A 14,057-nucleotide genomic window follows, 5' to 3' on the forward strand; every position below is an offset into this window, starting at 1 on the left:
GCGTTTTCCTGGTTTCTTCCGCAGCCGTTGAGCATCGGAGCTTAGTGTCTGCTTTCCAATTTTTTCTTCTCATATCTTGTGTACAGTTAAGGTCAGATAAAACTGACACCCCTGTGTTTAGTATATTATTAGTTCAGGAGTTTTGTCCATCTGACCCTGACTATACTAATTCTATAAAGAAAGCATTCTACTCGTATTTTGTTTCTAAGTATATTGCATAGACTGAATATTAAAGTGATAAAATACAAAAAAGGTATTATTACTTTCCACGCTCCTGGAGATGCCGGGGATCGAACCCGGGGCCTTTCACATGCAAAGCGAACGCTCTACCACTGAGCTACATCCCCTGACGGTAACATATCAAATTGTGATAACATATAATTTTAACCACTTGCCCACATGCGTCACATAATGAATAACCCATTATCGTTATTCCAATTAATAGCCTTTGTTTGATCACCAAAAAAGTGTTTGTACAGGTGTATAATATCGAAATATTTTTACAGTAGCTTGTATTATTGGGACCTTTGCCATCAGGGGATGTAGCTCAGTGGTAGAGCGTTCGCTTTGCATGTGAAAGGCACCGGGTTCGATCCCCGGCATCTCCATGTGTGTGTAACTAGAGAAAACTACAATTTTAATGTTTCAAACTATTAATTAGCTCGTAGTTTGTAGGTATGTATAATAAACTTGTCAAGTCATAAGAAGGAAAATTATGTGTTTACCAGTTTTGGTATTGAAACAAATCGGGGATGTAGCTCAGTGGTAGAGCGTTCGCTTTGCATGTGAAAGGCCCCGGGTTCGATCCCCGGCATCTCCATTTGAACGCATGATCTTATTTTTCGATTGCGAATGATGAGGATATTTGGCATTATTTCTCAACATATATTTTTTTATTTCTTTTGCAAAAGAAATAAATAATATATTGTGAAATTTTGTGATAGATGGAATATTGATGGAATAGAAGCATATGGGTAATAAAATCAGAGTTGAATCTTCAAAATTTTATGGTTGAAACTTTAAACGGACTTCGTGGCGTCACAGCCATGAATGTAATAGTGCGCGGACTTTTCAAATTGACGTTTAAAAATAACCTCAGTGCCATCACAATAAAATAACCCATCAGCCTGATGGGTTTATTGATTCCATAAATCTAACACGATTGAAATTCGGCGGAAAGACGCAGGATGAACGGTCGGACAGACGGACGGCTGGACGGCCACAAGAAATCATTATTGCGGAGGAATCCATACAAATAATTGGGCCGTAAACATGTCTGCGCGGCGTCTCTACCATGTATATTACAGTAGGGTTGCCAACATCTTTTTATATCGTTTGAATCTCCTGGACTTCAACAAGTTGCTGTCTATATTATATTGTTGTGTTATATAAATCATATCGTGTAGTTAAATAGATGAATTTTAATTGTATTTGTGTCTGTGTTTGTTGAATTTGTAAGGCCGACATATTATATTTTGTTTTGCACTTATATCACTCGACTTCAACTAATTAATGTCTCTTTATTGAACAGGAAAACAATGACCAAGATGTCATACTTTATGTATCAATATATATAATGTGTGACATCTTTGTCATGTTAAGTACCAATGGTACTTAACAACGATTAGATACTTACGTTTCAGGTTTATGGAGATTTTCCCAGATCCAATAGGAGATATAATGAAATTCTTTCATAGTCTTTGCGCAATCCGGTATTTAAAAGATCACATCCTGTGGTTTTCCACATATGCTAAGAAATTTGTGAAAAAAATGCATTATCATAGCATTTAATAGCCAGAATTATTTTTTTGAACAAGCTGCTATTTTAGCATACTTTTTTGAATTTTCAGTAGTTTTGAGTCTGGTGACAGCCCTATCTCCGATGTCCGAATCGCCGTATCGATAGTGCGGGAGATTTTTTCGCCGCGGCCATGATCGACGCGCGGCCGCGAGCTGCGCAGGCGCCTGTGTGTGTTATGACACAACGCACCTGCGCACACATGCGCTTTGTTTTCGATGAATGAAACTATTACGTTTCCGTCATAGTTTTTTTTATTATTTTAGAACATTGGTATGTACTTTATTTCCCATTGGTGGATCTATTTAATTTAAAACTGATGGGTGATATTACTTTTTTGTTTCGGACGAAGCTGCGAGCAATAACCAGTTACTCATTCTGCTTGACTGTGTATAAATACAATGTTACTTTAATTTATCAGTTTTATCAATTACGATATTAAGTATTTTGCTCGGTCTCAATAAAGATTAGAAATGCTTTTGCTCCATAAAAAATGTTTTGACAATAGAAAAAAGTATCTGATTTGACTATAGTTGAAAAGTAGTCAATTGCAAGTCCATAATTCAAATAAATCGATATCAATGTATTTCAGCAGTCGTTAATTAATTTAATTGGTGCATCAATAAAGGATATCTGATGGTAATTAGGCTCCACATTAATTACATTATAATTACGGCACAATGCCGCCACCTGTCGGCGGCATGCACTAACGATCGTATTGATCGATTCCGATTGAAATCCGATTGCTTTTGTATCGATTGTGGCAGTTTATGGACCTCACCCTCTTATTGTAAAAACTGCCACTATTCAGCTATTACGTGATATAGGTACCTATTTATATCACTCATAGCGATAATAAAGATCATAAATAAAATCTTGGAAAACGATCAAAAAGTGAAATTAGATAAAGTCAAGAATCAATATTTTGCATATTATCATTATAACAACAAGTATTTAAAAATTAAATTTTCATGCTTTTCTTTTTTGAATTTGTTTTGGAAATTGACGCGACGTGAAAAGTGTCAACTCTGTGAAACAAACGATAATTGGTGGAATTTAACTTGCAAGATTTGATTGCAGATAGACAGACGAACATAGGGACATGCAGATGAGATTAAATAAATACTTGTAAAAAAAATATGGAAAACTAAATTAAAGAAGTCTATTGTCTTAAACAAATAAGAAAAATGTAACAGGGATATCTATTGAGAGATTATGCTGTCATCCAAGTAATCCATAGACAATTTACCGGATGCGCCACGAAGTAGGACTTACACTTTTAAACGATATACTAAATCAAACGCAAGCACTTTTTCACACACTATTCTTATTCATTAATACTCTGAATAAAGCGTAAAAAGTCCAGGCTAGTGGGGGGTTGACGTAAAGCGCGCCTTGCAAAAAGCGACAATAATCTATTTAACATATGTCGATAAAAAATTGTGGATTGAAAGATTATGCGATATCACCGCAGCTTAGCCTCTGATAGGTACTGTTTGTGCAGACACTGACGTTTAATAGACTTGTAAAAATGACCACCTGGGTGCAATCGTAAAATGGGATAACTATATCGATGTTGTAAACATTAATGATGAAAAGAAATAGTAAATTAATATTTTAGGGAATAACAATAAGTATAAATAAATTACTTGGTCAGTTTATGTACCGCGATATCTATCTAAAATGAAGACGAATAACGCAAATTGACCGTAGTGACTATAGGGTACTACCAAATTCAATTCCGCATATAAATATAAATTATTAATCGAAATGAGAAACGCAATGAGGAATATTTAGCATAGACTATCATGAAATTAAAAAAAAAATCGCCTGACATTTTGTAGCGCATCGCACAAACGAACAATAAAATCGAATGTATCGAGAACGGCTCGCCAAAGCGACTCGATCAAGTGCAAAAAACACCGTAATTATTTCAGTCAAACAGTAATTTCGTGTCATTGTTCTTGAGAAATACCAATTATATACAATTACTCGTATATGACATTGTATGTTTCGTTTTATCGATACTAAATCGATGGATCATTGGGATTGCTCGCGCGCCGCTCGGCCTCTTTGAGCCGGCAAAAAGTCGGACAATGAGTAGATTTGTCGTCAATGTATGCAAGAATTTTGGCGGGTTATGGCTTTCAGGTGTGAACGAAGTCGTGGGACGCGATTTCGTTGGCACTGTTTGTGGAATTGCATGAATACTTAGTTGCATCAATGTTTGAAACATTAAAAACATGTATATTATGAAGAAAAATTTTGTTACCTACGGACGGACATTATTACCTACTCATTAAGTAACATTCATTGTTAAAAATAGTGCATGTCATCTACAGTAAATAAATAGTAACTTTATGTAAGTACGTACTAACCGAGTGATTGATTAATGTAAGCGAAAATATTTGATTTCCGTATAATTTTACTTCACGTTCCATTAGTTGTCGATTTACTCAAAAATACTGAGCAACTTTGTGGGGTTTTTCCGTTTAATTGGCAATAACATTAACACACGGTATTAGTCACAGGATCATCACAACATATATTGCACAGAAGGAACACCATACAACAATTCTCATAACTTAATTATTGTTGCACATCCTTATTATACGCACCAAAGAGAGTTTAGTTCAAGTTAGTTGTATTATAGAAATTATTACGTTATTTTTGCTTGATTTAGTGTTTTCTGCAACTTTAAAATTACCTAATCTGTTTCTAAATGAGAAAACTTTGTTTTTTAATACTGTTATTATTGTTTTTGATTGTAAAGTTTTTGTTTAGTTTTTTGTTTTTGATTCTAATTTTCCGAATAAATAAAAGAAATAACAAATCAATATTTGTTTCCTTTAAGACGTGTGAAATATTCAACATTATAATTATTTACGTCCGTCTTTACAATCTGTCCGTTTTACAAGTTCAATGGCATGGTTGTATATGAAGACATCCATAAAAATTATGAATTTTTTATTGTATGTTTTACCATTCTTCTAGTCATTTTAATTCCATTCTCTATTTATTTTGTAAATGCATCTTGGTAAAAAGGGACAAAAAGAGTATTCAGTAGAAATGTTTATCACCTTACACCATTTAATGGCGAGCGGTAACTTATTTATATTTATGTTTTCCTGTGCTGAACATTGTGTGACACTCACGAACAAAATGCAATACTATCCAATACTTAATCGAAATATTTAGTACTTCTTTATTAAAATGAAAATTTCTTCATTAAACACAATATTATTTAATTACAAATAACAATGAAAAAAAAAACATTTTTACAGAAGTTACAACAGAAAAAAAGGTTATTTTTGTAAAGATGAAATGCAGCTGTATCGTACAATTGCCCGCCATGTTTACCTTCCTGCCCAATCCTATTAGAAAATGTTAAAGGTATCGTTTTTCTAATTATAAAATAGTTTTCTGAATGTTCATAAATTTAATAGAATATTAATTAAATAATCATTTATTTCATTATATTTTAAGGTTCAAAAACAACAGCATTTACACGGCTCTATCACACTGATTGTTCATTAATTTGATTTAATAAAATATTGTTAAATACACAAATATCAGTAAGTTTCTATTCCCACAAAATATACAATGCACCTTACAAAGATATCATTAAATTGTCAAAGACAAGCAAAGCGTGGGTCCGTGATTTATAAGGCGTCAATAGACGACAGAATAGTATAAAATAGTCTTAAATCCATCTGCTGCCATGAACCTGTCTCGGTGTCCGCAAGGTTGCCAGCATTGTGTGGGCACATTCAACTTACTCTATGGGTTTTGAAATTTCATTCCATTTTTAAAGTATCACAGCAATCTTGTCCATATAACAATGTAATAGTTAGTTATGTGTGACTTTTGCAAAGAAAGAATATTTCATTCTTTTTCAGCGCTTTATTCGGCAAAAAAAAATTAAATCTATGCCAAAAAGGATTTACTTTGTGCCTTGAGCGGAATCCAGAGCTCTGATTTTCAACTGGTACTTACGTAGACACAAAGTTTTTACAAAAATTTAAATAATTTTTGTAACCTTTTTTCACATTATTGTTCGTTCATTAGTTTTTACGTCAGTTTTTTAAACATTCAGAATACCAATTTGGTTGTTGTGTTTTACATATAAACATAGTTACAATTCAAAGACAACCTGATTATTTTATAAACGACGAAGACTGACGAACAAAATGAATATCGCCAACCCTGAACACATCACACGCGCGTTTTTACATCGAACCGCGAATTCATCGCATACATTGTCTTAGTATGGACAAAATAAGTGAGTCGGAACTATACGTAAGAAGCTGCTCCTCCACTCGTCTCTTCGACCTTTGATGTGGCCCTCTATAAATTTAAAATGAACTTTAATTCTTCTCTCTTAAGTCGAAAATTGAATGTTAAAAATATAATGAAATATTTGATTTGTGCTTCGATTAAATATGAATCTTATGTTATGGTAATAAGGTTTGTTACAACGTTTCAGGCGTCGAGTGAAAACAAAATTCAATATGCTGGATATAAAAACTGTGTGATGATGGAGAAGTAAGCAGAAACTTATTAAGCGGCTTTGACGAAGATGCCAATTGTCGATCGTCTTATTGTGTCATTTTATTTATAAGACTTTTGTCTGGATCCTGGATTTTCTGGCCCAAATGCGAGTTTTTACGGGCCAGGTGAGCCGAGGAATTTTTCGGAATCAAAGCCGAGCGAAATCATGTGCCTTTTATGAAGCGTTTTTAATATGGCGTACTTCACAGATATATCTTCGAAGTACCCATTTAAATTTGAACTTCATATCACACAAAACAAGACGATAATCCTAGTACCTAATGCTTCTAATAATTCTTGCACAAATTTTATGTCGTCATTCTACTAGTTATTGTAAAAAAAAACATTTTTTTCCTTTATTTAGGTGGAAAACTACAGTTTTACATTAAATGCACACAACTAATTTTTAATAGTAAATAATTAATAATTTACAATAGTAAATGGTATTATGTAATTAGATATTTCTTCTCTTACAACTAAGTTTTAACAGAGATTCGCCTAGACACATGTACCTACACTATAAAAAAAAACCTACTATTTCTTTTCAACTTCGCACGATCTTACATTATGAAATATATGATATGTTTTCAGGCCATTGGTACGTCAAATTCAAATTCAAATCATTTATTCCTTCCTTCACAGGCACTTTTCTCGTCAATTTTTATATTTATAGTTATTTCTCACAAGCTACAAACTACTGGCATTTCGGAACGACCACTGCTGAGAAGAAATGCCGAAAGAAACTCATTTGAACAGTGTTGGTCCCTATCATGCCAGATCGGCTTACCATTATTGTTTCTTACAATGTTTTTTTTTTTCTAATAATATATAAAAGTACATAATGTACATAATCAAAAGGTATATCAAAACAGGTTATGATTGTGATCCGAGTGCTGATTATAATATATAGATAGATGTGAAACACAATTAACTAACATGAAAATATATGAGAAACGAGATGACCAGTTCCCTCTGGCAGCACCCGTTCACGAGTTGACGCATGGGACAGCCATCGCGTAGCTCAAACATAATAGAGGGAACCTCACGACCCGGCCCACGACGCCACCACTAGATTGACCATTTGAGTGAGCATGACACACTCGATTCCCATGACTTCATAATTACAATTCTTATTCGTCGAAATAGAAGTATAATTCAGTCACTTGAAGATCACAAATCACGTACATGTTTTACAAATAAAATTTAAATGTTACAATGTCAAATAAAATAATAAAAAACAGTAAAATAAAAATTAGGAGATCATGTGTGGAGTGGCAAAGTTGTCGGGAGGATCCATGCGTTTTTATTAGTCAAATAGGCGTTAATTGTGTAATACGCTTTATCCATTAAATTTTCCTTAACATTAAGTTTTAAAATTTTTCATTGGCAGATTAATAGCCTCTGCAGAGAGTTTATTGAATAATTTTACACTTTGACCCACGAAAGACCGCCGAACCTTTTTAAGCCTGAATCTGTTCATACAAAGTTTGTGCATATTTCTAGTATTTACACTATTTACTTCGTTTAATTTTTTATATAAATGTAAATTTGATTTGACAAAAATAAGCACATCAAAGATATACTGACATACAACAATGAGGATGTCAATTGATTTGAAGAGTTCTTGAAGAGAATCTCGAAGTTTTAACCCATAAATAAAACGGATAGCTCTTTTCTGTAATACAAAAATTTTTCCTATCTCAGTTGCATTACCCCAAACTAATAGTCCGTAGGACATAATGCTATGAAAGTAGCTGAAATACACAAGTCTAGCTGTATCTATGTTTATACACTGTCTGATCCTTCTCACTGCAAAAGCTGCCGTACTAAGTACGTTCCTATATTGGTCCTCCTTGATGACATATTGCCAACAAACATTTTGCCGCTTGCTTCAACTATATAGTACCTACTGCTTACTGCAAATTATCTGCTAAGTATTATACAATCTGTGCTACAAATAAATTACGTCAAATCAAATCATTTAAACAGAAATTAAACTTTCACAGGCACTTTTTCACATCAAATTTTATCTATAGTAATTTCTCAAAAAGCTACAAACTACTAATATTTCGGAACGACCACTGCCAAAAAAAAATGCCGAAAGAAACTCATTTAAACATTTAAACAAAATACGTAAGTAACAACAATGGTAAGCCCTATAGGCATGATAGGGATTGCTTATAGGGCTTACCATTAGTATTACTTACGTATTTTTTTTCTAATAGTATAACAAAGTACATGGTCAAAAAATATACAAAAAACATGTTATGATAGTTATCGAGCGCTGAACGAGTCCGAGTGTCGTAATGCACCTAACACAGACGGGCTGCAGTACTCCGGATTAGTTTTGATTTACGACCGCTCGGAATGCCCCACGAATGTCTTCATGACATTACTTCCCCGCTATGAGCCGCTATTAGTCGGGGCCACGAAACTGGAGGAGCGGTACGTGTAGGTACTGAAATCAAAACTCTTTATTTTATATGCATAGATTAGCAATCGATTATCAGAATCGTAATATACTTACTTAAGATTGACATTTCGATCATATAAAATCTAGATAGGTTTATTAGAGCCCAAGTACTTAGTTTGCCTCCATTTCATGATTGCAATGAGAAAATTCATGCATGGGAATTATACTTATCTACTGCGAACAGCTGAGGTCTGGAATTCTCGCCCCGCTTCCAAATTTTCCGAATCCTACAAATTAGGGACCTTCAAGTCGCAAGTTTTCTCTTCCCATTAGGGTCAAACGCACTCAAATTTCTAATGAAACAAACAATATATGATATGATAAAAACGCATGGGCCCTCGCGACAATTTCATCTATTCACATATTTTTATTATGACTCATACCTAAAATAGTAATATTTTAATCGTAAAATATTACTACTTGATGTACATAACATGATCTTCCAGCATGGCAAATATGTATCTTAGTTTACAGTACCGACAAGACGTAAAATTAACCGACGAGTTTATAGAATTAGATGGAAAATGCTCCAACGACAAGAACAAAGTTCTTAAATTAATTGGTGATGATAGTACCGAGCAATAAAGTAGATACTTCATTCCAAAAACAATGTACTGTAATGATTTCCGTTCTGTGTGTTTTGTGGCCCACCAATGACGTCCAGGCACACGTCACGATCCCAATCGTAAACTACTTACAGTGTCGGCTTTTTAATATCTGTCCGCAAAAAACTGCCCACTGTCCCCCAAGACAAAAACAATTTGCGCTCGCCACTGCTGTTTCAATTATTCTTTAGGGTAACATTCATTTTGAGATGTGTTTTTTCTGAACAATTTATATTCAATAAGTATTTGCTCCTTGTCATCAAGATAAAAAAAAACAGCTTTCAATTTTCAACAAAACGTTTTGTTAATATCATGGATTTAATAAGTACTTCGTACAACGGAGTACCTAATAATTCCATGGTCATAATGAACTTACAACGATTTATGACGACTGTGCGAAGTGGAGACGAACAAGTAGGTAAGCGATATATGCTAAAATAATTCTAGAAATTAACATTCTTCTACTGTGACGGAATGTTTTCTAAATTTTTAAAGATATCAATTTCTTATACTTTTTTTTTGGTGATCCCGCCCTAAAATAGGATTGATATCACGCAGGTGGCCGGTCATGAATAGCTAAATTTCAAATCCCTAGGTTTCGGGGCATCACAGCCTCGAATGTTACCGGCAACACGCAAGGAGAATAGATTTATTCAGTACGTTTTTTCGTACATTACACCACAATGAACAGATTTCATAAGGACTTCGTATGCTGGTACCTAAGTCTTGTTGTTATGCGGAGCACGCGCACAGGTAAATGGGGGGGCGGGTTATTTTTTATTTCATTACCACCCCCACCCACGCCCTAAGTAGGTGATAGTGCCCCCTAATGCGGTAGAAGCGCCGTTTCAACAATTTGGTGTGTGAATTACGCGACGGAAAAAAGTTGGTAAAATATTATAATGCCTCATTTTAGCATACAGGTGCTACAAGGCCTAAATTAGACAGAGAAAAAGATTTTTGTTAATTAGTAATAAGCTTTAAAACTAACATACAACAGTTATTTTTTGTCATAATCGAAACTATCATCCACACTGGGATTATCATCCACACCAATTTCCGCTATTTTTTACAAGACTGTATTTTTTTCACTGCACAAGTATTACTAGTAAATTCGTATAATGAAGCTGAGTTGATTTCCAAAAATAACAAGAATGTTTTTGATCAGCTGATCTGAGGATCGGAGCTTAGTATGGAAACATACATTTGTTCATCTTACACTGTATTCTTTTGGAAGTTTATATGCCATTTGAGCATATATATCTCTTGTAAAAAATCTGTAATGTTCAAAAAATTACTTTCTATGACGTGGAAATAGGGAGTATTTCTTTTGCGCTTAAGTTTATTACATCTTCTATTACCTTCACTTCCTTTCATACTAATTAAGACAAAACACTATAATGTAAGTATCTAAATAAGTACTGACCAGCACTAGGATCTATTTTCAAAAATAAAACAAAACTAGGGGAAGAACAAACATTGAACAATATTTTAACGACTACCTGAACTGAAATTCGCGGGGCCAGTCACGTGCGCAGATGCCCCGGAATGCCCCGGCTTTGTCCCGTTTTGCCCCGGATCGATGGCGGCGCGTGACTGCCCGGTTTACGACCGCCTGGGTGTATCCGGTCTTCGGTTATTTTACGGTTAAACTAATAGTTAATTTACTAGTTTTAATGGTAAGGACGTGCGTGATGAAGTTTTGTTCAAAAGTCTTGGGGAATGAGACTCTTCAACAAAACTTGACAAAAAAAGTAACTGCAGTCGTTACCAATACGAGTACAAAATGAAGCATAAAATAATATAAGTAGGTAATAGGTAATACCTTCTGATAATCGGCATCAGTGTCTCAGACTTCGTTTACCTCATTCCAGGTTTAAGGTAGGTACTTTTAAGTTCCATCTTCGCAGTAACTTTTAAATTTCCGAATATGAAAATGTACTCGTATAAGCCTTAACGTTATTCTTGAACAAAAAATACTTGGAAAGAAAAATTTGTATAAATAATCAATGCAGCCAGCGTTTTATGCAAGTGCATAAAACGCTGGCTATTTTTAGCTGCATTGATTTTTATGCACTTCGAGGGCATAGATTGATATTTTAAATTAATTTTATTTAGTTGTGTATATTGAATGAGTTATTGATACTCATTGTAAACAATAATACATTATTATAACATGGTTGTCCACCATAACACAAGCCCAACTTCAATGAGCTTCAAAGTTGTGCTAATTGTCCGCCCAGCGCTGCAGGGCGGGCGGCATTCCGCCCACGTACCAGCTACGTGGGCGCCCAAGATATTGCCTACATATAGAGTGATGTATAATATGACAACGGTTTAATTTGAATATAACGACTTTTTGTTATTGTGGTGAATTTTATTATTCAGATTCTGTTGTTTTTTTTCTTTCTTGTTAAGATAAGAAAAAGTCGAATATGAAAAACTTTATAAACATAGTGGATCCTAATTGGGCCATTTTGTGTAATGCTCATCAAAGTAGTATCATTTTCCAAAAAATACATCCGACATCCGAAAGTGTTACTCAAATCAGCTCATAAGTAATGTCTGCAGACAATATGAGAATATTTTATAGTTACATGATATTATGTATATCAGGAAATAGTGTCTGCTTATGAATTGTCGAGAGTAAATATGTTACGGTAGACATTTCCTAATTTTATTTTAAATAGTAAAACAGTTAATCTCCCCATTTCAGTCAGGCGATGCACATCACGTGGGCGGTGCGCCACCTCCTGAATGACTTGTGTGCTAAACCTCTGAGCTTGTCATGTGTGTCTGGTGTTTTGACCGAGAAATACAATAATAAATATTTGTTCTTGTCCAATTTACCTATAAGATTATTTTCATTTCTAATATTCTGAAAGAGTGTGAATAGAGAGTGGGAGACGCAAACTCTCTGTGATACTCATGTGACACAAAAGATTTTTTTATAACTGTTCTAACGTCGGAAAAAAACTCACAGAAATTGCGAATCTGACCTTGATTAATTTGCCATAAATAAAAAACGATCAAAAAATGTTACGATTGTGTTATTATTATTAACGGTAAAGTATCGTTAAAAAAATAAGTGAGCCTGTATCGCTGGAACTAATTCTAATTACATAAAGAAATTACTTATTTCTTGAAATCTATCTCTGTTAATGGGTAAAATCGGTTGACACCTGCGACATAGTTTATTACTCTTTACTTCTTTTTGATTGTGCTAATTGCTACCATTGATGTCAGATTTTATTCAAAGCAACTTGATCATCTGAAACTGAAGAAAAACACGCTGCCAACAGATCACTCATTTCCATCAAGAAACAAAAAGCATCAGCAACATCCAACACAGATCTCATTAACCCGGGGTTCCGTAGATCCGCACCCTCCCATTGCCATGCGTGTCACGTGCGACGCTCTCGTGTGACTGAATTACTTGTGCTATAGCTCTGAAGATGTCATGATCGCCTGGTAGCGGAAACTTCTGAAAGTTAGATATTAATTGTTATAAAAGTTAGAAATAAATTACATCACGGGCAAGTAACGTAGATCCATTAAAGAAGTAAAGTACATCCAATAAAGAATCTAGAATTACAACTTTATATATATTTTTTTGTGAATTCAAAAAATCAGTACCTACCTACCTACATATATGGTTTATCTTTCGAGATGCCACTTGTCCAAAGTGTCCAAATGATGTTTGTAATCGGCAAGGTTCACATAGGTACTTATTATACGTACCTATTTCCACCGGGTTATAATGTACTTTCTCCCATGGACTCCAATGGATTTTCATAAATTTTATGCATTCGAGTTTTCGTAAGATTTCAATTATTCAATGTAGGGCTACTTTTACTGTAGGCTACTCAGACCATCTAAACGTGGATACTTTTCGAGCAATTGATGTCTAAATAATATAATATTATACACCCCATCACACAAACGTTCGAGTCAGGTAATGAAAAACTGAAGTGTAGTACCTGTACCCTACCTACGGAAAATTTTAATTTTAAAAACACCGAAAACAAAAACCTCCTTCCATAGACAATTATACAGGGTTTAGTCCCGTTTGGTCGTGAGAATATTTTTATGGAGGATTAGGAATGTCATCTCCGACCCTTGACTCAGGATGATTTAACGCACAGTTTATTACGAATTAATTGCAGACGATTGCACTATAAATCTTTCTTACAAGTTCATCACAGATATTAACTTTTTTACATTTGAATTTCTAACTACTTACAAAGGATTTTATAGGAATTTGAATGTATTTAAAGTTGTGTATGTTTTCGAGTCTTAGGTATTATTGAAAATAACATTTATTAAACCCAGTGCGAATATAGAGTATGATGATAAAAAATAACCTAACCTAGGTCTAGGTACCTATACGTGAAATAATATAGAAACAAAAATACTGGCAACTTCAAAACTATGTGTAAGACTTACTTATAACGTCTTTACACATACGCCTGAGGCTAGTTTCCATGAAAACAGTATATTTGCTCGGTCAATGCGTCTTATATCAATATCACTAATGATTTCCATTGTTTTGTGTAAAGCCTTTATTAAAGTTTCTACATAAGTATGGCGTAAAAAGGTGGCATTTGGAAATTTCGACAGTAATCTATCA

At 34.2% G+C, this 14,057-nt stretch overlaps 3 non-coding genes across 3 annotated transcripts; 2 read left to right on the top strand and 1 right to left on the bottom strand.

The window, feature by feature from the left end:
* Positions 1 to 275: 275 nt before the first annotated feature.
* TRNAA-UGC (transfer RNA alanine (anticodon UGC)) lies at positions 276 to 347 on the bottom strand. The gene has a single exon. It is a non-coding gene; the product is annotated as a tRNA-Ala (tRNA).
* A 189-nt stretch (positions 348 to 536) lies between these two features.
* On the top strand, positions 537 to 608 carry TRNAA-UGC (transfer RNA alanine (anticodon UGC)). Its single transcript has one exon. It is a non-coding gene; the product is annotated as a tRNA-Ala (tRNA).
* A 140-nt stretch (positions 609 to 748) lies between these two features.
* On the top strand, positions 749 to 820 carry TRNAA-UGC (transfer RNA alanine (anticodon UGC)). The gene has a single exon. It is a non-coding gene; the product is annotated as a tRNA-Ala (tRNA).
* The last annotated feature ends 13,237 nt before the right edge of the window (positions 821 to 14,057 follow it).

This window comes from Plodia interpunctella, chromosome 19 (genome assembly GCF_027563975.2).
Source record: "Plodia interpunctella isolate USDA-ARS_2022_Savannah chromosome 19, ilPloInte3.2, whole genome shotgun sequence".
NCBI lineage: Eukaryota > Metazoa > Arthropoda > Insecta > Lepidoptera > Pyralidae > Plodia > Plodia interpunctella.